Genomic DNA, 27500 nt, shown 5'->3' with positions numbered 1-27500 from the left:
CTTACACGGAGGGGACTGTTTAGAAAAATGTAATACTCGTTTATTTCCGTTGTTTTGTTTGTTTGTTTTTTTTGGGGGGGTGATTTTTTTACTTCATTATTTTAAGGAATTCGACATAACGTCTTAAAGTGGGCATCGCTGGGTATATCTGCTAGGTTGGTATATATCCGATCCAGCAGCACCGCTGGCTGGATATTAAAGTTACCTGTGTGTTTCGTTCGTATTGACGATGTTTCGATTCTTGTGCTCCCCTCAGTGCCAACTTATAATTTTACTCTCAATAATGAATTGACTCTGAAGAAGTCGAAAAGATTGAAACTTCGTGTTGTACGTGTAAGTGAAACAACTTCTATAGCTTGTCGTGTCGTTTGTACTCGTTATTTTTCTATGAAGTTATCATATTTTTCAGATTGTTTGAAATATAATAAGCAATAACTGTTTTTCTTGTATTCCATCTTTTAATAAGTTCATAATACTATTTTTAATTATCTTTTTCTGGTTTATACAAAAATAACTGTAAATTTTAGTACTTTACTAAGTTTAGTTTTTGATTTGTTATGACTCGTAGTTTCGAATTTATTCTTATTTGCTTAAAGCAAACTACTTTTCCCTTTTATTTATTTATTTCATTATAGTTTATTTATTTATTTTTATTTATTTATTTAATTTTTTTGCAAATGTTCAAGTTAAGTTTTTAATTTTTTTTTTTTTCAATACTTAATTTCTATATTTTAATTCTCTAAACGAAATAACTTATATCTGGTCGGGTATAACTTCAACTTCATCCGTTTCAAGTTTCATTATTTATTATGATTTTTTTTATATATATATAATCGTCAAAATTGTGTATTTTAATAAGATTTGTCAGATAAAAAGCATTACTTTCTAAATTATTTCTATTTTGTTGGCAATTGCTTTAAAACTTTTTTTTTATGAATAAAAGCTAAAAAGTTTTCTGGCAAACTAATTGAATTAAAAAAGTCCGAAAAGTTGATCGAATTGAATTGCAACAATCCAAAGTTAGAAACGTTTGGTTTCAGCGAAAATAAAACAACGTTTTGTTGGCTTTTTATCTGCGAAAATAGATTGAAAAAATATCGAGTTCTTTGTTTTCATATTTTTGTACCTGGTTTGAAGAAATTCAGGTAGAAATGATATTCGGTATTTTGCCGCTCGACACGGGGTTATTTCTGCACCACCACCTCTCCTGTATAACAATAGAAAAGTATCTATAGGCAGATATGAATTGGCTCAAGACGATATATATATATATATATATATATATATATATATATATATATATATATATATATATTCTGTGGAAATATGATTTTTTAAAATTATATTTCACCTTCTTTTATACTAATCCTTAATTTATAAAGCTCAATGTAATTACAGAGCATATAACAAAAAAATGATAAAAGTCTATATTCCAAATTTCATGATGTTGACCATCTTACAATTTATTCCTTTAATTACATTAACATTTACAATTCTTGACAGCAACTGTTTCGTAGCACAAAATCATTGATTTAATTATTATAACAATCAATGAATCTATTCTGCCCTTAACTAGTCAACTATCAATGCATTTTAAAAAAAAAATTAAATGCATTTGGGCATGACTATAAAATCTGAAAACTGGAAGAAAAGTTGCAATTGCCTTTTATTTTATCTTTTCTTGCGTCATTTTTTCGGATTAGTTAAGGTCAGAATAGATTCATTGATTGCTATAATAATTTTGCACTACGAAACACCTGCTGTCAAGAATTGTGAATGTCAATGTTATTAAAGGAATACATTGTAAGATGGTCAACATAATGAAATTTGGAATATAGACTTTTATCATTTTTTGTTTATATATATATATATATATAGAGAGAGACTACATACATGTCTATATAAATAGATAGATAGATAGATAGATAAACACGGATGAATCAATTTTGTAGTTCTTTTTCTTTTTTCTCTGATTGTTTCCGATAAAAACCACTTGGGACTTGAAAGATAAAATAAAAAGTATTAAATTTTCAAACACTATAAATCATTCGCAAAATACATCTCTAGAAGCATACGTGAAATGCCAAGCATCTGAATATATATATATATATATATATATATATATATGCATGCGTGTGTATTTTTTATGTTAATATAGCTTTGTTGTATCAATAAATTTATATATATTCAGATAAAACATGACTGTGCGTATATATATATATATATATATATATAGAAAGAGAGAGAGAGAGAGAGAGAGAGATAAAGAAAACCTGAATATATGTATAGAGTAACTATGATACATATCAACGCTTTACCTGCATTTCTATAAAATTCTATATGAAAATCCTATGTAGATATTTGTGTGCAAGACGCTGCCTTCATTCGACTGTTCCGATATTTAGACGTTTGTTGGCATAATCTGATTCTTTAAGGAATATGGGTAGATTCTTTATGTAGAGAATTATAAGTCATATAACTGCTCATCTTCCCACTTTTGTTATGTTTCCCTTCCATACTTCGTGTTGTATTTTTATCCTTTGTACTTTTACATTTCCATTCTAATGATGCCTAAGCTAGATGTCGTGTTTCCCTTATATTTGTAACCTAGTGATCTCCTATTCTGACGAGAAGCATTAGGCCTCGAAATGCCGAGGTTTAACGAACGTTTATAACCCCTCTCTCTATATGATGCCTTTGCTTAGTGAACTGACAAATTCATATATACCTATATTTATTTATCTATCAAATTTCATTATAAATACAATCTAACTGATCTTTGAGTTAAAAAAAAAAAAAAGTAAAAATAAAAATAAAAAATGCAGTTTAAATTCCGGGGGAAAAAAAACCTAAAAACTAAAGTTAACCTATCGCAGATTTACACCTATATAATCCGACTTCTAAAAAGTTTATAATTACAAAAGAGAATATAAAGAAGCCTAAATTAAAATTGTTAAGAAGACTTCTCAAAAGTCTATAATTATAGGAGAATTCAGCTATACAAAAAGAAAACATGTGTGTGTGTGTGTGTGTGTGTGTGTGTGTGTGTGTGTGTGTGTGTGTGTGTGTAAAATATGTTTACACGTATAGATCTGATATATGCATTTGCATATATCTTTATGTAAAATATGTTTACATGTATAGATCTGATATATATATATATATATATATATATATATATATATATTCATGTGTATGTATATTACGTATTACACGTGTTTCGTTGAACAGTGGTAGAGCATTGACAACTTCTCAGAAACAAATGTCTGTTTCTCATTGAACTGTTTATTATATGGAATGAAAAAGGATTTTGGATAGAAAAAAATAAAAGGAAATAGCGATATGTAAAGTTTGCAGAAGTAAAAATAAATAGTTTATACTCATTATACTCATGCAAAAAATAATTTAAGTCATAATATATATATATATATATATATAAAGTTGATTAAATTTTCATTTCTACAGGTGTATATATATATATATATATATATATATATATATATATATATATATAGATATACCTGTGGAAATGGAAATTTAATCAACTTTTTTTAAAATTTTACCGTTATTGGATATTTTACCCTTCACCAGAGACCATCCATTCACGTGAAATCACCTTTTTCATCTCTCTATTCCCTCTGCTTCACTATTTTTTACCAAGTAAGATCTATGACTTATTTGTAGTTTCATTAAATACTTTTGAAAGCAAAATCCGATCCCGCAGTTTGCTAAATCCTACCCTCTGATGAGAAGGAAAGCATTTCTTCGAAACTCCGCGGATTAAGGACTATCCACTTATTTTGTGCTTCTGTTTTAAAAAGAAATGTTTTTATCTCTTTTTTCAAAGCGTTTTTTAACATGTTTTATTAACTATTTGTTGTTATATATATATATATATATATATATATATATATATATATATATATATATATATATATATATATATATATTATGGCAGTAGAGTTTAGTTTCCTAGAAGTACATCCAATGAAACATGTGTCTACCAAAAAGTGCAGATATATTAAATTTATTTATACAAACATTGATGTCTAATCAATGCCATCAATGTTTGTATAAGTAAACTTAATATATATATATATATATATATATATATATATATATATATATATATATATATATATAAAGGAATCCACTGAGTATTTGCCGAGCGATTCAGTGAATGTCGTCTTCGTGATGTCCAAACCAACAAAGTGGTTCCTATTTACAATTTCTCCCCACATGACAGAGACATCAGGGTCGTATTTTAATGTGGAGAAAAGGAACAAAAATTAAAATTGTCTCAGTCGTGAAGGATTTCTCCTCCACTGACAGAGAACAAGAAAATGAAGTGCAGCATCTGAAGAACAGATACTACACTTTGATCTTGTCCCTAAGGTCAATCGATAATTTTTTTCATCGAATTCTATCACAATCATGCCCATGTGATTTGCATCACAAAATAATATCACTTCTAAATTATTTCGTTAAAAACACTCAGTATTTTTTTCCACTAATTTTATTTTCAAAAGTTCCATTTTTTTTTTATCGACAAAAAAAGATAAAATGTTTATCTCACCACCACGAAAGAAAATTTCAGAAATCACTATTATCTTTATTTACAAATGAAGTTTTAAAAAAAATGGAAAAGTGTGTGTGTGTGTGTGTGTGTGTGTGTGTGTGTGTGTGTGTGTGTGTGTGTGTGTGTGTGTGTGTGTGTGCTTCTCGCTTGTAAATCACTTGCATCTGATTTATCTATAAATCGTATATTTATTTAAATAATGAGACGGAAATAAAACAAACTTTTGAAATAAACATCAAATTATTTGATTTGGATATTTGAAAAGAATTTGGTAGCATGTCGAATAAAAACCTGACTTAAAATGACTGAAAAATTCTTCATCAATTTTCATGTATTAGGATTGGATTTTTCATCATTCTAGATAAAAACGACGACTGAAATTAATTCTAGTTTGATAATACTTTCATTCAAGTAATCATAATTTAATGGACACTTGACATCGTAATAATTCACCTTAAATATGAATATCGTTTTATTATTATTATCATCATCATTATTAGTAGTAGTAGTATTAGTATTATTAATTAATTAATAAATAATAATAAGGAAAAAATAAACGAACGATAGTTAAAAATTTCAATAAAGCAAAAGAAATATTAAAAGGGAAGAATCCCAGGCAACGCCAGATAGAAATAGTTTTGAATAAAAGTAATTTTTTATTTCGACTGCGAAATAAATTTTCTTTCTTCCTTTGATTCTTCAACTAGTTAAACAAAAAAAAAGATCGGTTCGGATACGTTTTTATATTAGTTTATTATTTATTTATTTTATGTATCTATTTTTTTTTTATCGAGCGATATAAACTATATAAAAAATCATTATTTTGTCGTTAAAGTTCTAAAGATTGTTGGGGTTTTGTAGAATCGCGCTTGGTGGTTTTTCCAATGTCTCTACTTCAACAATGATATGTTTAAAATGTCATGTCGACAAAGTAAGTGGAAAATAATAAAGTTTGAAATGTTTATAGGTTTTCAAATTATAAATTGTGTGTGTGCGTGTGTGTGCGTGTGTGTGTGGCGATTAAGCTATAAAGATTTTCCCCGTTCCATCCTCATCAGGCTAATCTTGAATAGTCTGACAGAATCCTCACGAGGATGAAACGCAGAAAATTCTGTGTAGCGTAATTCTCATATATATTTTCATAACTTACTACCTAGCTCTACTCACGTATTGAGCACTGTTGGAGTAACTACTTAAAATAGATACGTAAAAATTTATGTAGATGCATAAAAGAACGTATAGAACTTTCTTTCTGTAAGACATTTTTTTTTTTATTTAGAGTTATATTGCTTTGTTTTAGCATTGGTAACGTTGGCTTTAACAACCTTGCAGTGTGTACACACACGCAGAATAGACGTTTAGAGTTACGTGACTTCATATATTTCAGAGTATACATATGTAAATTAGTATGTAAATATAGAAATATTTACATATGCAGAAATAAACGCAAAAAAAGAAAGACTGGTTCTAAACCAAACAAAGAAAATTCGAACTTTCAATCAGACTTCTGTCAACGAAAACTGGTCACCCGAGATCAAAGTGTAGTATCTGTTCTGCAGATGCTGCACCTAAGTTAATTGGTCCTTGGTCAATGTAGGGGAAACCCTTCATACTGAGACAATTACTATTCTTTTGGATACTGCCAAGGTTTGTGTTCTCGGTCAGTGGAGGAGAAAACCTTCATGACTGAGACCAATTTTATTTTTGTTCCTTTTTGGGGAGCGGGTTTTTTTCCACATTAAAACCCGACCTTGTGTCTAACTCTGCACTCGTGGGAAGACAAGTAAATAATAACAGCTTCGAAACGCTGTTATTTTTTTTCTTCGCTACCTTAGTGTTTTTTAAAGAGCTTTAAGCTCTTTTTTGTTATATATATATATATATATATATATATATATATATATATATATATATATATATATATATATATATATATATAGCTTAATGTAAAAGGAAAAGAGAAAGATCAATTCCACAAAAGGAGACTTATCCGGATAATGCCAAGCTCAACAATAATTATTGGAGCTTATAAAATAGGACAACAAGAGTATGAAATGAAGACACAAAACTATATATTGGTAGATATAGAATGGATCATTTATTGATTAATGGAATACAGGCAAAATTTGGGGGATAGAAGGGACTATTTATGCCAGGGCATTTCGAAGTCTATTGCTTCTCATCAGAAAAGTAGAGAAGGTGCTAGGTACATGGGGAAGATTATATATAATAAGCTTCTCCTTATTTATTTAGAATTCAATAAAGCTTCCCCCAACATTCTATAATTCCTCTTAATCTTTTTCATCCCTTATGAACCTTACGCTAGTCGCCGCATCTTCCCCATGCTACCTAGCACCTTCTCTACTCTTCTGATGAGAAGCATTAGGCTTCGAAATGCCCTGGCATAAAGAGCCCCTTCTATCCCCCAAATTTTGCTTGTATTCCATTATTCAATAAATGATCCATTCTATATCTACCAATATATAGTTTTGTGTCTTCATTTCATACTCTTGTCCTATATATATATATATATATATATATATATATATATATATATATAATATATATACACATATATATATATATATAATATATATACACATATATATATATATATATATATATATACACATATATATATATATATATATATACACATATATATATATATATGTATATATATATATATATACACATATATATATATATATATGTATATATATATATATATACACATATATATATATATATGTATATATATATATATATATACACATATATATATATATGTGTATATATATATACACATATATATATATATATATGTATATATATATATACACATATACACATATATATATATATATATGTATATATATATATACACATATACACATATATATATATATATATGTATATATATATATATATATATATACACATATATATATATATATATATATATATATGTATATATATATATACACATATATATATATATATATATATATATATATATATACACATATATATATATATATATATGTATATATATATATATATATATATATATATGTATATATATATAATATATATATATGTGTGTATATATATATATAATATATATATATATGTATATATATATATATATATATATATATATATAATGTTTCTAGTTTCCAGCTGTCATCAATTATTTATAATAAATATGTGTGTATGTAAAAATACAATGGGAAACTAAAACATTAAAAAAGTTCTAATATTATTAATTAACAATAGAATTTACGTAGGTAATTAGTCATGAAATAAAGTGCGACAGATCGGAGAATTCTCTTGTGCGAGCCTCATTTTTGTCTTTGTGAATTTTCCCAGGTCTGTAGAGTTATGGTACTACCTACGCAAACACCGTCGTCAAGCAGAAGGCAGATTTATATCCGACACATACATACAAGATCGCTAGCATGGAGTCGCTAAAATAGCGGGTAAATATCATGTATTCGGCAGGATGCCTCATCGAAGCAAAAACAAAAAGATTTTAGAAATTGAATCGGTCCCAACTAGTTTTGTTTTAAGTAATACTAAAACGTAATTGGATTTGTGTAGATTATTTTAAATGTTTACATGATTTAAAATATATACATACATATGTTTTACACGCACACACACACATAAGTATAGGGACAATTAATCTGAATCTTTCTTTTTTTTATTTTGTTTAAAACAAAATTTTCTATTGCTAATATTAACGATAAAAAAATATAATTTTAAACGACCAGTAAAACACAAATGTATAGACCACCTACCCCCAAAAGTATATTTTTACGTTTGAGAAAATATCTTCACATTTAAAATGTGTTTTGCCGGTAATCGGGGAAAAATAGCAACTCTATTGATAAATATTTAGAGATTTATAAGGAATCGGAATCGAAAATTGTATCGGAATCAGGAAAAATAATGGAAGCGTCCCATCACTAATATATATAAATAATATATAGTAAAAGTTAATATGCCGCTCCCCATTTGAGGATACCAGATTGGAAAAAAAGTGAAAATTATTCCTAATTCGCATTTAGATAAAAATGTACTTTCGTATGAATAAGTAAAATCGTTCAAAAAGTATCGCAAAAACAAAAACAAATAAATAACATCTATAAGTAAATGTGTGTGTATATATGTGTGTGTGTGTGTGTGTGTGTGTGTGTTAGTTTTCTGTTATAAGATACTTATATACACCAATATCAAGCAAATTAATGATATATTACTACATATTCATTTTCTGATGACTTTTATTTAAACGCAAGTTTTTTTCAAATATATGAAATACTTTCAGAAATAGATATTGCTAAAGATTTTGACAGTACAACTTCTACCGTACGACTTTCAACTCTTTATTCATTTTTTTTTTATTTTATGGCGATTTTTTTTATTATTATTCTCAGTAAAGCATTCCCTAATTTTAACAAATGAAATTCATTAAAATAACTGTAAACACTACTGCTGGTTTCTTTTCTATAACAGGTGCGCGTTCAAACATTTTGGTTTAGTCTGGCCTCAGATTACAAATGAACAAACTGCAACTAGCCTTTTGCATTTAGGCTTTCATTTCATTTTAATCTATAAATTATGTTCTACGCGGCAGCTTAACAGTCTCAAACTCACTTTCGGATGTCGATATTGCAAGCTGTGATAAACAGTAATCAGTAATATTAGTTTAGGTAATCAAACTTGCTGACATGATGCTTAAAAAGTCATTAAAAAGTCATTTCAAATGATTTAAACTCACAGAGAAGAAAAAGTAAATGTTGGTTTTAATAAAGGTTTACATACAGAACTAAACGAGTGTTTGTTAGTTTGTGGTTAAATAAAAACTATTTTCATGCGCTCCTATTGTATTAAAGAACCCTATTCTTGGTGGTGTTTATAAATAATTAATTACATTTTATAAACAAGATAATTTTTTTTTTAATATTCTCTGCTTGAAAAAATAAAAGTATTAATCAAAATAAAAATGGCTGCCACCATTTTAAAATGGTGGAAAGCGTCAGCCATCTTAGCTATAACGAACTGTTTTGTGGTCAGCGTAAATAGACGACATAAAAAAGAAAAAGCTAAAAACGTAGGTCTATAAGAATGTGCCCCCCCCCCTCCGGTGACCTTTATACTTTTATCTTCTTTTTCACATTTCCAGGAGCCTGTGTGTGTGTATGTGTGTGCGTGTGTGCGCGCGCGTGCGTGTGTGCGTCCGTCTTTCTAGTCTCCTTGTTGGCCAGCGGTGATGGTGGAGGTTCATTATTTTGTGTGGCCGCTCCGTCGCGCCTTGCATTCCCCGTGGGTGCCTCTCCCTCCCTTTCATTCGCGGTTCGAGTCGTGACTACCTGTTACTTTCTTTCTGTTGTGGTTTGAAAAAAAAAAAAAAAAAAAAAAAAACAACGACGCTCTACTACAGACGAGCGGGAAGTAAGGTTCAATCACACTAGACACTATTGGATCTTCTCGCCTACCCCGTTTGGTAGAACGACAAGTGTTGAATAAAAATCGATTCTTCGTATCAAATATGACTTTATGTTTCGAAATAAAATTCTAATTTGCTTTTTAAAAATTTATAAAAAATGCACTTTTTAAGACAAATGTTTACTTTTTCACGGTTTCTTTTGTCCCGATAACTTTTTATTTTATGAAATCATCGACAACTAATGATGGGACGACTCCAATTTTTTCCTGATTCCGATACAATTACCGATTCGGATATAAGTACCAATTCCAATATCTCCTCTAAAAAATAGAATTTCATTAGGAAGTGTTAGAAAGTCTTAATTTACTTTTAAAATTCGATATATATATATATATATATATATATATATATATATATATATATATATATATATATATATATGAAGAGAAATATGGAAATAGTATTCCGACAAAATAGAGAAATAAAAAGGAACAAACCGTATTATGTGTTCATCAACGTTTCGTCTTTATTTCATCCAGAGGAAGTCTCAGAATAAAGACGAAACATTGATGAACACATAATACGGTTTGTTCCTTTTTAACTCTCTCTCTCTATCTATCTATCTATATATATATATATTCTGTTTAATTTGGCAAACTTCTTAATGTTTTCTTTTTATGTATCTTATCTAAAATTTTGATAAACTCGTGAGATTTTCATCTATATTTTTCACCAGCATTTTAAAAATTTTGTTTGACATTATTTTTATTTTTTATTTAAAAAGAAAGAAGAAAAACTAAACACCCTTTAGTTCTTTCGCACTGCAAGAACTTAGACGGCAGAGTCGGAAAATTGGATTGATAAGTCAGTGCCCTCGACATTTTTGGAATCGGACATGAGGTTTTTCTCATACCGATCGCTTTATCCCAAAAGTTCCTATTTCTGATTCCATTTAATCACCTCAACAGTCAACACTCAACCACTTAAATTTTTACATTACTGTATAAACTATATATATATATATATATATATATATATATATATATATATATATATATATATATATATATATAAAGCTGAACGTCTGTGTGTGTGTGTGTCTGGTCACGAATAGGCTCTTATATGGTTGACTATTATAGAAAACTGATCACATTTAATGATGTATCGAGACATAGGAATAGTATGTTTGATCTGGCATATTGATGATTCATTAAAATTGTCGGGTCTGCGTACGCGCCTGGTCCGCAGGGTATGGAAATAAAAAATTTAAAAATTTAAAAAAATGTTTACAAGTGTTTTTGATATAGATGTACATAATAATACTTTGATAAGTATGTTTTAACTTAAATAGAGATGGTATAATAAAATTGTGGGATCTGCGTTCGCGCCTGGCCTCCATAGAATAGACACAAACTTTAATAAAGACTTTTCATATCTATCTGCGTAAGTATACTTTGATAATTATGTTTCAGTTTGAAGAAATATGGTATAATAAAATTATGGGGTGTTCGTTCGCACCTGACCTCCATAGAATGGAAATATGTCACAAATTTTAACTAAGTTTTTTTTAATATAGATCCACAGAATATTGTGATAAGCATTTCAGTGTGAACAGGTATGGTATAATAAATTATGGGGTTTATCTATTTTATTTTTACTTTCATCATATTTTGCTTTGGTTTTGATACCCCCAAATTCGAAGCTATCACTTTACAACCCTCCCTTTTCAAAACCTATCATACTTTCATAAATCAGAGTCCATTTTTTGTAGGCTGTTTTTTAACCCAGTCAACGACGGGTACTTTTGCTAGTATATATATATGTATATATATATATATATATATATATATATATATATATATATATATATATATATATATATATATATATATATATATATATATATATATATATATAAAATGCTGTTAAAACTTATTTGTTGTAGAAATAAGATGTAAATTATTTTTGTTTGTCTCTGATGTTAGATTTGTTTTTTTTATATTATAACATTTTAAAACGGTATAAAAAAAATTATCATATAATAAAAACAGCGGCAACCATCAAAATATCGAATTAAAATATAAGAAATGCAATATATGACCAGGAGTTGATTAAGTACTTAGTTGAATACCAGTGAAAACCGAAGAAAAAAATGTAATGTGAACAAACATCTTTTACTCCCACCCCTCAGGAATTCTTTTTTTTTTCTTTTTTTTTTTTGTGATTCCTATCATATTAGCCTCGTACAGTTCGATGGCAGTATGCGTACTTTTTGTGTTTTCCATTTGTAAAAGGTTTATGATTACTTTCAAATTTCGAGAGGTCACCATATCCTAATCCTAACCATAACCCCAGCCATTTTATTCTTACTCTATTAATAATAGAACTAACGCTAAGGCTACAAAGGGTGGCGCCATGTTGATATTTTATTTGTTAGTTTTAGAGAAGAGACTTTTTCAAATCTTTTATTTACGATTGCGACTGAAAAGACGAATCGTCTTTACGCTGATTCATATGCAACGCACACACGCACGTGTCATATTTTAGTTGGTTTTAGTTATTCATCCTTGAAGTTTATAAATCACGTTCTGCCATTAATATTTGCCCTCGTTTTTTTTTGTTTCTCTCTCTCTCTCTCTCTCTCTCTCTCTCTCTCTCTCTCTCTCTCTCTTCAGATTAATAATAGTCAAGTTATAGTTTATTCATGTCCATGTGTCTGAATAACACATTTCTGAAATTTTGTATTTTATTTGCTTCGTACTTAACATTCAACTTAATTTTTTTTTTTTTAATACAGAAAATATAGGGCAATCTTTAAACTGTAATATCCGTCACAGAACGAAGATGTCATATTCCAAATATCACGTAAATTAATCAAGTAATTTTGGAGGTATTTTTTTTTTAATTAAGAAAATCAAAAAATAAGGGCAGATGAATCCACAATGAGTCAAACATGCGAGCCTTGTAATGCTACCTATTTCAAATTAACCGTTTTAACTCGCTTATAAATGATTTTCTTTATAAAAATAAAATTTCTTGATAAATTTACGTGACCTTTAGAATATGACGTTTCCGTGCCCTGACGGGTATGTAGTTATAAAGCATTTTCTGTATTTTTTTTTTTTTTTTTTTAGGTTGGTTTCTAAATAAGAACCTTTTACTTTTCCGGTTGGCCATTTTCACTAACATTTGTGTTCTTTCTTCGATTAGTGGCACCAAAAATAATGTTTGATTGAATGCCAAAATATTAAACTTTAATTCTTTAATAAATGAATAAACAGTCAAGCATTTCTTTCTCGCCGTAATTTTAAATATGAATTTTATGACATTTTGAAAATTTGTTCCAATATCTGCCTATTTATTTTTAGTGTTGTTTAGAATTAATCCAGTTTTTAGTACTGTTATCTTTTTTTCTCTCTCTCCTCTGCATAATAGTCACAACTTTCGGATGTTTTTAGTTCGAATTTGTATTTTCTTGAACAGCACGCCAGTTCTACATTCAGACTTAAACCTTAATATTTTCACCGTTTCCAATGGGCAAGCATTTTTGTATACTTGAAAAATAAGTTTTCTTGTCAATATTTTGGAAGTTATTTACGGTGACTTGTAGTTATGGATCCTAGGTGTTCAAAAAACTACTACTACTACTACTATTATTATTATTATTATTATTATTATTATAATAATAATAATAATAATAATAATAATAATAAGAGGAGCAATTCTATATTATTAGTAGCCTAAGAATTCTTCCTACGTCATACGTATTATGTGTGCGTATAAAACACACTAGGACACAACAGTCTGTCTATTTATCTTATATATATATATATATATATATATATATATATATATATATATATATATATATATATGTGTGTGTGTGTGTGTGTGCGTGTGTGTATATGTGTGAATATATGTATATATATATGTGTGTGTGTGTGTGTGCGTGTGTGTATATGTGTGAATATATGTATATATATATGTATGTGTGTGTGCGTGTGTGTATATGTGTGAATATATGTATATATATATGTGTGTGTGTGCGTGTGTGTATATGTGTGAATATATGTATATATATATATGTGTGTGTGTGTGCGTGTGTGTATATGTGTGAATATATGTATATATATATATGTGTATATGTGTGTATATATGTATATATGTGTGTATATATGTATGTGTTTATATATGTATACATATGTCTATGTGTGTGTATATATGTGTGTATATATGTATGTGTTTATATATGTATACATATGTCTATGTGTGTGTATATATGTGTGCATATATGTATATATATGTGTGATATATATATATATATATATATATATATATATATATACAGACACACATATGGGAGCAATTTCATATAACGTAATATTTTAAGATTTTATGCATTAATATAAAATGCAAAATTCTTTTACTTATTTAAGAAATAAAAACGTGTAAATATATAAGAATCCCACCCACATTATATATTGAACAAACATTTCTTACTCTTGAAAAAAAAAGCTTTCACTAAACCCGGGCGCAACGTCGTAGAGTCTTTGTGTCTCCACCTCATCTTTTAATACCATACATGTTGGATATCTACCCCTGTTCATAATCATATACCATTGAAATAAAGTTTTACAATTTGATATTTAAATATGGGTAGTTATAACACAAAGTTCATTAAAAAAAAGCTTGATAGTGCAATATTACTTTAGAAATATAAATAAAAACAATTGTACTCGTATATTAATATATTTTTATTAATATATTAATGAAACCATTTTTGAAATGAGTTGTAGCTGGTGAAGCGTCTCATAAAAACGTGTAAAATTAAAAAATATTATAGGAATAATCTTATACAGATATATATATAAAGATTATTGCTATATTATTTTGTATCGATTTTCGGAAATTACTTTAGCAGTTTGCAATACGTTATGTAGTCATGAAACTACATAAGTAAATTAAGGTACACAGAGGTTTCCGAGCATCATTCTCGTGGGGAAATGCCAGCCTTGCTTCTGCTGAGCTTCATTGTCATATGTATTTTACAAGGGTATGTATCTATGTATGTTTATATATATATACATATGATATATATATATATATATATATATATATATATATATATATATATATATATATATATCATATGTATATATATATCATATATATAGCATATATATATATATATATATATATATATATATCATATGTATATATATATCATATATATAGCATATATATATATATGATATATATATATCATATATCATATATGTATCATATATATCATATATATAGCATATATATATATGATATATATATATCATATATCATATATATATATATCATATATATATATATATCATATATATATCATATATATATCATATATATATCATATATATATATATCATATATATATATATCATATATATATCATATATATATATATCATATATATATATCATATATATATATATCATATATATATCATATATATATATCTCATATATATATCATATATATATATCATATATATATATATATCTCATATATATATCATATATATATATATATCATATATATATCATATATATATATATATCATATATATATCATATATATATATATCTCATATATATATATCTCATATATATATCATATATATATATATATATATCATATATATATATCTCATATATATTATATATATATATCATATATATATATATATATCATATATATATATCTCATATATATCATATATATATATTTCATATATATCATATATATATATTTCATATATATCATATATATATATCTCATATATATATCATATATATATATATATATCTCATATATATATATATATATATATAATCAACATGCACGTATATATACATTTTATTTCAAACAGCGAAATATGAAATGTTGGCTGCAGACTGAGCCAAATGAAGTCTAAACCAGTTAAATATTTAGAAATATCGAGGTTTGAATCAAAACGAAAAGTTTCTTTTAATTTCGATAATTCCATAACGTTGTGAAATAGGGAAAATGTGGTATTTTACATATAATCGTGTTTACTTATTTTTCTAAATATAAAGCAAAGCTAAAAACATTAAATATTCGTTCGACTAAAAAATATTCTTATTGCCACAAATTTTTCTTTTAAGCTTCGTTTTCGTATTTCTTTTGCCTTTTTGAGGTAAAAATGATAATGATTTAAAATATGACATTATTATTTTTTTTAAAAACTGTCTTTTCATGACATACGTTACATCACATTTTTTAAATACGATTTTATTCTTGTTATTAACGTTACTATATATTATTGTTATAAAGAAGTATTTTTTTTAAATACGATTTATTTTTATTATGTTATTTTTTCGTTACTATTATTATTATTATAGGTTAACGTTAAAATTGTTCAATTAGAGCAGGACTTTTCAGTTTCAGTAAATATTGGCATAAAATATTTTTGCAGTAGGATTTATCTTAAACTCCATTTTTTTTAATTATTGTGTAGTGTTGATATAAGTATTCTGAAATGTTAAAGTTACTATTATATTAAACGATGTTCTTTGGCAAAATGACTAAATTATGTCGTGAATGGATTGCGCAAAAAAATGTGCGGGCATTATTTTTTATTACATAGGGAATCATTTTAAAATCTATTGAGAAATACGCATTTTGTATTGAGGAATATATATTTTAAATATGTAAACATCAGTTAAAAACTTACAGATTATGCTAATGAGACGGCCATATTGAATAGGTTGTTAATGCTTTACCTAATGTTTACATATTTAAAGTGTGTATTTCCCAACGCAAAATGTGTATTTCTCTACAGATTTTAATTGGAAATGGATCTCATGTAATAATAAAAAATAAATAAATTTCAGCGCTTCCGCATTATTAGGACGAAATTTTGTAGACAATAAATGGAGTTTTCAGATTAAAAAAAACGATGGTTTCTACTGATTTTTTTTTTTTTTGTTCAATTCTAATAAACTACAATGTTAGCTTCCAAATTATGCATTTGAAATTACCTGAATAGGTAAATTTATACAAACACCGTGACAGCGAATTAACCCTAACCCTAAACCCTAACCCTAACGCTGTCACGGTGTTTGTATAATAATACCCCTGAAATATTACTGATTTATAAAAAAATAAATAATCGTATTAGCAGGTGAAAAATTGCGGCCATCTTTTTAAATCGAAACAGAAAATTAGCTCCCTTTTGAAACTCCTGTGTCTAACGATGGTTTTCATCAAATTCCATTTTTTATTTTCTTTAATAAAGAATTTTCTATCTTATCGATTTTCGTAATTTTTTTATATAATAATCTTAAAAATATGATGAATACGTAGATACTATTGTTTTCATGTGAAATTCAGTTTTACGATTTTCAAAATTTCGTTCCAATAGTGTAGAAGCGCCTAAATGTCTACGCAGAATTTTTTTTTTTTCGCAATAAACTCACGCCGTAATTTAATGACTTTGCTATTTTTTTTTTCTAAACTAAGATTTTCTATTATGTTTCATAAAATTATGACATTTCTGAATTTTTGAGAGGATGGTCTTGAGTGTGGTTTTCACAACGTTTCGGTCGATATAATCTTCGACCTTCTTCTCGAAATTTCGTCCAAAGTTCTGAGTTCGACAGAAACATCCCCGAGTTTGACAAGATACACCTGAAAAAGGTCGGAAGTTATATCGACCGAAACGTTGTGAAAATCACACTCAAAATGAGCACAGTAGTTCGATGAATAATAATACATACATTATAAAATTAGTATTATCGAATGCTAAATTTATATGGGAATACAATCTTTTTGAACTGCGATTTTCTTTAATTGTTGTTTTATAACGTAAGCATTCTCAGCTGCTAACGTTGATTGTTAGCATGCCATTTGTTTGGTATACGAATTTACTATTGTAACGTTAATATTATTTTACGCTAGCGATTAAACCTTACAATGTGGATTTTTTTTTTTTTTTTTTTTTGCAAATTTACTATTATTTAGTATAAAAATTGTGTTTATTCAACGTTAAGTTTAATTTTAACGTGTGCTTCCGAAGTTTTGTTTTTCTTGTTAAATGTAACGTTAATATTGTTCATTTTAGATAACGTTATTATTTATTAAAGGTAGCGTTATTATTTCATGTTAAAGATAACGTTACTAAAACGTAACGTTACTTTTGCTAATAAAAGGTAACGTTGCTGTTGATTATTATTATTATTATTATTATTATTATTATTATTATTATTATTATTATTATTATTATTATTATACTGTTTGTTATTAAAATTATCGTATTTTTACTCTTTTTAAAAAGAAAATGGTTACTTAAATAATAATGACAAAATAATGAAACCAATTAAAAACTAATTAAAATACTGAAACCAATTAAAAACTAATTAAATAATAATTTCAAAAAATAACCAAATTAAAAATATTTTCACTCTAAAAAATAAAACTAAACATGAAAAACACGAAAGCAGTTTTTTGCTTGTTTTGGGGGTTTTTTGTTTGTTTGTTTGTTTTTTTTTTTTGCTGTCGCCCGTCTTTTCATAAAACTCATCGGTTTAAGATTTAAGTTTCAAAATGTCTTCATTGTTTTCCGTTCATCTTTTCTTGCTGTTTATTTCTTCTTTTACGATTTGAAAAAGTTTAGAATTATTTTTGAACGATCGATGAGATTTATTAGATGTGTTTCTATCGGCATTCTGTTTAATTTTCGATTTTTAAACAATTATTGCGACTCTACTATGGTCCGAATGAGACCACGATTTTAGTTTTCATTCTAATTCTATCGGCTTTACAATTCTTTTTAAGTAAAAAAAAATATTTTAAAATAATTTAAAACATAATATACTATACTAAACTGTGTGGAAGAAGCGTAACTTAGCTTGCCTTTGGTAACATTTATTTGTTGTATATTTGTTTATTTTTTGTTTGTTTCTTTTTTGTTTCACTGTTTTTGTTTTCTTGGCAATTCTAGAAAACCACCAATATTTTCACAATAAAAATAAATTTGGAAAAATTTGGTAAACACAAAAGCGGTCTAGTTTGTTTTTATTTATTTATTTATTTATTACCCCCCCCTTATTTCCATAAATTAAAAATCATTTTTTTATCTTAAGATTTAATTTTTAATATGACTTCATTGTTTTCTGTTTTCTTTTTTTGGTTTTTGTCTTTTACGATTTAGAAATCTTTAAAGTTATTTTCTTTCAAGTTGGTTCTTATTAAGAATTCATCCTAATAAACTAAGAAATCTTTTTCAACAACAAATTCAAACAAACCGATTTTTTGTGTAAGAAACGAAGCACGTTGAAAAAAAATACAAAAAGTAAGATTTAAAACATAGAACGACTAAAAAAAATAAAACACGGACCGTGCTAATTTTAGAAATGATTTTCAAGTAAAATGTAATTTTTACAATATTTTTTGTTCATTAAATTGTTAGGTGAAAGTACAGAATAGTTACAAAACGCCATCTCCACCTAATATTTAGAATCGGTTTTTAAATACTAACGTTATTAACTCCGCAGTCCGCACTGTCCGTATTCTGCATAAATGAGTAAATATTTTTAATTAATACAAAAAAAAACAGTTCAGTTGTAGTATGAAAGCAATTATAAATAACTAATTTTTGTTTCATTTGCTATTTTCGAAATATATTTGAGTGAATTCATTTATTTCTTATCTTAAGTTTATATTGCATTTCGACCTTTCATCTAATCAATTTCATATTTTCTCCTTGTTAAATTATTGTTTAAATCTTCTGTCGGTTGAAACCTGTCGAGTGAAATATGTTTGCGGCATTACTTCAAAACAATGTGTTTTTTTCTGAAGCGATGTTTAAACGAAATGACATCAAAAAAGATATAGTATCAATTTTCTCGTATACGTGGAACGTCGAAAAAATGGAATCGCATTTTTATAAATAAGTCGAAGCTACGCTAAAAGCATAATGACTTTACAACCAAAAACAAAATTAGTTAAAATAATGTATATTTTTTGTTTGTTTTAGTTTTCTTATATATATATATATCTGTAGAAATATATTTTCATATAATATTTAGCAATCCTTATTTAAGAAGCTCAATATAATTACAGAGCAATATATATATATATATATATATATATATATATATATATATATATATATATATATATATATATATATATATACTAGCATTTACGCTCGGCGTCGCCCGGGTCTTTGGAGGTTATGTTGAGCAAATAAAAAAAAAAAAAAAAAAAAAAAAAAAAAACTTGGACCCCTATTATGACCCCTTAACATTTATTGTTTGGGAGTCAAATCAAGTTATTAAATTAGATCCATGTCCAAGGAACCTATATTTAAAATTTTAAGTGTTTAGACCCCAAGTTGCATGGGTTCCCGGCGTTGCCCGGGTATTTGGAGGTGTGTGTTGAGCAAAAACAAACAAAAAAAAAAGCGGTCAATTTTTTAAATTTTGACCCCTATTATGACCTCTTAAAATTTATTGTTTTACGCTCAAATCAAGCTATTAAGTTAGATCCATGTCCAAGGAATCTATATCTAAAATTTCAAGTGTTTAGACACCAAATTGTTGGAGTTTGGTAGAGTTCTCAAAGGTCAAATCATTGAACTTTGACGCCTTAATCGCCAAATTTCTGGCCGAAAACCGATCACATAGATTTTCCCAAATCTCAGTACCGTGTATATAAAATTTCAAGTCAGCAGACTGAAAATTAACACAGTTATTGCGAAGGAAAATGTACACAGACACACAGACACGTTACGTTCACTTTTATAGATATATAGATAACTTTTTGTTATTTATGTATATATATATATATATATATATATATATATATATATAATAAAATATATATATATAATAAAATATATAAAAAATTATTCCCAACTCGCATTTAGGTAAAAATGCACTTTCGTAAATAATTGAATTCATTCAAAACGTATCGCAAAAACAAAAACAAATAACATATATATATATATATATATATATATATATATATATATATATATATATATATATATATATATATGTGTGTGTGTGTGTGTTTTATTAATAAAAAATAAAACACATATTTGCTCTGCAATAGTATTGAGCACTCTCTTCATGTTTTTAATAATTACCAGTTTTACCATATATATATGATTTTCTATTCTTTGACTGGCTTTGAGTTAGCGTCTTTGGACTGGCGAGTTTTCATTTCAGTGTTTTATTTGTACAATTAAACTCGTTATGATTTTAGTGTTTTTCTTTTCTTCTTCTTCTTCTTATTATTATTATAGTTATTATTATTTTATCATCATCATCATCATCACTACTGCTAAAACGTGATTTTAAATAAAAACATACGTCGTTGATGAGCAATGATGGAATCTATTTCATTCTAATTTACGTGACTGAAATAGGTTTTAACCAAATAACTAAACTAGTTTTGTGAAATGCAGTAAATAAAAGATCCAAATTTTTGTGTCGAATACGACATTAAAATCACATAATCGTATAATTGTATTGGTCTTTCGGCGTACGCAGATCGCAAAGCAAATACGCTAACAACAAGATAAATCCATTGCATGTAAATGCAGTAATGCACAAGACAAAAACAGACAAACATATATATTTGGCATAAGTGCACTTTAGCTAATCGAAAGTATATGTGTTTCATATTTTTATTAGTTCAACTTAATTGCGGAAAACGCATCGTTTTTTTATTTTGCTTATTTTTATTCAGTTTTATTTTATTTATTTTTTATTTATTTTGCGAACACATTACAGGCATATTAATTATCACAATTCTATATTGTTTCGTCAAAAACAATATTTTAAGCTTTGAAATAGATATCGTAAATTCATATTTAAAATTTCGGTGCTTACTAAGATAATCGATAGATCTATTTTTTTTTATTATATATGTAGTTTATAGACAAAACACCAGTGCTTTCTTAATTGGCGTGTCGAAAATAATAATATATCCAAAAATTACGAAAATCCATTGAGTAGAAACGCCGTAATTGTATTTTTAGTGGAAAAAAAAATCGGCTAAAACAAAAACAATGAATTTAACGAAGTTTATATAAAAAGCAAAGTATATCTTTATTTATATTTAAATAAACATTATTTTACTGTGGCTACGCAATTAAAATCATGTTTCGATCTAGTTGAGAATAATAACCAACCGACTCTTATCATGCGATAGCAAAAAGGTTTTATCCTTCTTTTAAACGGTCATAATCTGAACGCACGCGCGCGTGTGTGTGTGTGTGTGTGTGTGTGTGTGTGTGTGTGTGTGTGTGTGTGTGTAGAAGTAATAAGTACGGAAGTATAAGAATCGTCTCATCACTAATCCATCTTTCTGATGGGACGATGTTAATACTTCTCCGATACAATTATCGATTCTGTTCAAAATTTTCGATTTCAATGCAATTTCCGATTCTTTTTAAATTTCTTAATATAGAGTTATTTTGTGAGAGATCGATTTACCGCGAAACCCCATGTAATATATATTTCCGCTAATCTTAAAAAGTACACTTGTGGTTTGGTTGTGACCTATCGATTTTAGTTTACTGATAGTTCAAAATTAACGGATATTTATAATTTCAATATTAATACGAGCCGTGGGAATTAAAAACGTTAGAATTAAAAAAAAATTAGAATTAAAAACAACAGGAAGAACTTTTTGACTTCTACTGACAGTAATTGCCACTTCCTACACTGATGATTCCGTAAGCATGAAACATTAGTGCTAAAAGTAATTTATATACACAAACACACACACACACACACACACAAAGATATATAAGCCTGAAGAGTCCTAGAGTGGATAAAACGCGGAATATTTAGTGTAGCTTAATCGCCATATATATATATATATATATATATATATATATATATATATATATATATATATATATATATATACGCACATCATACAGATTTTCTTTATTTTTTTATATAGGTTGAATTCTGAACAAGAGCCTAAAATTCTTTTGAATAAATACATGCAAAACATTTTTTGAAGTTGCCTTGTTATTTATGCGTAACTTTGAAAAATAACTACAAAATTATTCTTTTATATTTATTAATCATCGAATATTACTCGAAATCAAAAATAAATAAGAGAAAATATTTTTTAATTCTATAATATTTGTTTTTACGTTGGAAACGCGAATAAATTTTAAGTCCTCTTTAATTTATATCTCCGTCCAGGGCAACGCCGGATAAATATTAGTGTTTATGAGTTGACCGGAGTCGGAGGAATAAATATATCTTCGGATTTGTATTACTGTACACAGGTGTTATAAATAATAAACTAGACAAAATACTGTTAGAAATTCGCTCATTATATGTTACCGTGACGTAAGTTGACATATATTCGTTGGTTTTTAATAGTATTTTGTCTAGTTTATTATTTATAACACCTTTTCCCAAACTTACCGTGTTAAAGAGAGAGTCGGGCGCCATCTTGAAGTTTCCAATACATCGGTAAACACTGCATGTTTTTCAAGCTGAATAAACACGTTACATTGAATAAAAACACAAAAAATATATCCAGTTAGGTAGAAAAGTAACTTATCTTGCCTTTGATAACATTTATGTGTTATATATTTGTTTTTTGACAACTTTTTCGAATCTATGTGTATACAAACCCATATCTTCATATGAGAAATATATTAAATGAAACAAATTTACCCTCTATGCTATTAGTTTTTTTAGTTCTAAGAAAATACAACAGGACAAAATGAGCACGTTGGCGATAAAATAAACTGTCGTATTTTTATTTATTTTTTTACGAAACGAGAGTAGTTTTAAAATGGTCTGTGTCTCAATTTAAAGCAACGGTTTCGGATTTGTTCAGCAAAACAAAAAATCCCTTTTTATAGCTTAATTTTTCTGTTTATTGTTTATTTATTGTTAAAACAAACAGAAGGAAAGCTGGCGTTAAAATTTGCTTTTTAATCAGAACAAGAAAAGAAGTGGCTTTCTCTTTTTTTTTTTTTTTACACGAAAAATGAAAAACGCGTTTTTTTTTGTTTTTTTTCTGTTTTCTTTTTCGTTTTCTTTTTTCTGTCGTTTTATTAATTTATGAATATTGGTGTTATATGCTATCACGAAATAACAAAGACAATAGCAATTTTTTTTTAAAGACATTCAGTACGGAGAGCAAGCATTTTTGTTTTTAAATAAAATGAAGACGGCCAGAGTCGGACGAATAAAAAAAGATTAAGAATGTCTTATAATTAATCAACGCTCATTTCATACACATATGTCTACATCTCATATATATATATATATATATATATATATATATATATATATATATATATATATATATATATATATATATATATATATATATAAAACACAATAAAACAAATAGTTAAAGTAAGTAGTTTAATTAATAACGCTAACAATGAAAACGATCTGGTTTTATTAACATTTAAATCCAATCTAACTATTTTAAAATTCGAAACAAAATATTTTAACTGTAAATAAAATAAAATACATCTCATACGCATACATACACACACACACACACATATATATATATATGTGTGTGTGTACACATATATGTGGAGGCATATATAGATTAAAAACACTTTATATCACATATATATATTCACAATTATTCTGATATTTTGTAATAATATTATTCTTATTAACATCAAAGTGTAAATAAACTTACTTGAATTTTAAAATTAAAAATATATTTTCGTATTCCATTATATTTTTTTACACGAAACATTATAATGATCACTGCGAAATGAAATAAAAATTGCTAGAATTTTATTTACAACCGTAGTCGCGTATTCTACGTTCTTTAACGGTATTCGGTCAATTATTTTTTTTTTATATGAATCGAGTAAATTATTTATTTTATTTGAATATTATTTTAATAAATATGATATTCATGAAAAAAATTTAATAAAAAAAAACCCTTTATTTTTACTTGAAGAAAATATGTCTCAGGCACAATTTGCGAATTTAGTGAAAACCGACAAAATTATCGTGTTTGTTGATGTAAATTGTAGATTTAAAAGAAATCTCTGGATCTTTGCTTATTTGATTTTATTAAAATAAATAAATTGAATAAATAAATAATAGTAATAATTTAGAATGAATAACTAAATGAAATAATTGATGAAAAACGCTCATAACATGTTTATTTCAAGTCGACATTTTATTATTGTAAAAATGTTATTGCAAGTTCGCGAGAAAATAAACAAGTACGTTCATTTCGTTTAAGGATTTCAAATTTATTTTTTAAACATCAGTTATGTTCGTACATCCGTTTAAATAATTACTCGACGAGAGATGACTAATAATGTTTTAACGCTTGTTAAGGTTAGATGTGCTTGTCGATGAGTAGGACGAATACATGGTTCATATCCATCAACATCATTAACTTAAAGTTCGGATAGCGTTCCGGGCCCTAAATACATTTGCGGATTTCAAGCTCGTAAAATTTCGAAGTTATTTTTTCTAAAAGAAGAAAATACATTTTAAACTTCGAAAAAAACATGTCGGCTCATTAATATGTTTGTATAAAATATATATTCGAGTGTATTTAAACATTTAATATATATATATATATATATATATATATATATATATATATATATATTAGAAAAATTAATATATATATTACTATGTATTAAGTATATGTAAAATATAAATGATAAGTTTATATATGTATATATATATATAATATTAATATATTACATATGCATATATATATATTAACTACATATACGTACAGCATATATGTAGTAAACATATATATAATATATGCATATATTAAATATGTATTATATATATATACTAAATATATGCATATATGTATTAAATATTCACATATATAAAATAAATATATATAAATTGCATATATATTAAATATATATATTAAATATATGCATATATGTATTGAATATTCACATATATAAAATAAATATATATAAATTGCATATATATATATATTAAATATACATATATATATAATAAAAATATATTCATAAATATATTAAATTATATATATATATGCATATATATATAAACTTATTTAATATTTGATTAATTATATATGTGTGTGTGCATGTGACTGCATGTGTGTGTATGTATTAAAAATATATGGCCTTTTTTTTAATAAGGGAACTTGCTTTGATACGGCCAATTTTTTGGGTAAATTGTATTTATCTTTCTATAATTTATCAACTTCATGGTTTGCGGTATAAACGTTGGCTATCCTCACTTTACTCATGATCATATGTTGACATTTTTTTTTCTATGAACTGAATACGAGATTTTATTTCAATAAAAATTTGTATCGTATCAGAAACAATCGTACACAGATTGGTTATTGACGTTGCATTTTTTTAAGACTACGTAAATGATCTGTTTAAAAATAATTTTACCTTATACTTTGGGTATATATAATATATATGTGTGTGTGTGTGTGTGTGTGTGTGTGTGTGTGTGTGTGTGTGTGTGTGTGTGTGTGTGTTTTATTCTTTTATTACCGTTTTATCGGTTTGGCTACATAAGTTTCAGACATGTCTGACGAGGCTGTTGGATCGTAAACATGGTCCAACATCCGAAACATATGTAACCAAACAGATAAAACTGCAATAAAAAATAAAACACATATTTGCTCTGCAATAGTATTGAGCACTTTCTTCAGGTTTTTACTAATTACCAGTTTTACTATATATATATATATATATATATATATATACACACCTTAAATGTGTGTGTGTATGTGTTATGTATCCTATATCGACTTTGTTCAAATTAAACATTCGACGGACAGAAAAATAGTTGTATTCCTCGTTTTTCTCTTCCTTCCTTCAACCCAACGGCAAAATAGCTCTCGTCGTGCGCCGATTCCAAACTGATTGGTCTCTGCTCTCCTATCTCAGCGAAAATCACTCCCACTAAAATTAATTAGTCCCTTTCCCTATCGCAGATCTATTTTCTTTTCCTTCCTTTTTTTTTTCTCTCTCTCTCTCTCTCTCTCTCTTGCACCTTATCTGCCCCCCTCCCCTTCACTCCATTCTCCGCTTCAGAACCTGGAATTTCCTCCGCGCACATGCACGCACCTTTCGGTTGTCCGCGCGTGCGCGCGCACACACACACACACGTACGCGTACTCATTTTATTTCGCAATATATACATATTAATTCTACGATTTCAAAGTACGTACCATTTTTACACTGTTAGCCGCGGCGCGGCATCTTTGACGGGGCATAAAAGGTACTGTAATGAAAAAAAAAAAGAAAAAGAAAAACACGTCCACATTACGATATCTTTTGTTAAGAAAATCGAGTTCTTAAAATAGTCGACAAATCGATTTTTTTTTTAAATATGCGGTTTTAAGCGAAAACAACAGTACTTTCTTAATTGCCATGTCGAAAATAGTAATACATAAAAAAAAAAA

The 27500-nt window shown here is 26.8% G+C and overlaps 1 protein-coding gene across 6 annotated transcripts in view; it reads left to right on the top strand.

Moving 5' to 3' along the window:
- The window catches only part of LOC145297491 (uncharacterized), a 241128-nt gene that overhangs the window by 749 nt on the left and 212879 nt on the right, over positions 1-27500 (top strand). The window lies entirely within an intron of this gene.

This window comes from Euprymna scolopes, chromosome 18, assembly GCF_053919585.1.
Source record: "Euprymna scolopes isolate OS-2025 chromosome 18, ASM5391958v1, whole genome shotgun sequence".
In the NCBI taxonomy this organism is placed as follows: Eukaryota; Metazoa; Mollusca; class Cephalopoda; order Sepiida; family Sepiolidae; genus Euprymna; species Euprymna scolopes.
The sequence above is the reverse complement of the archived record's forward strand: the minus strand, read 5'-3'. Positions and strand labels throughout refer to the sequence as shown.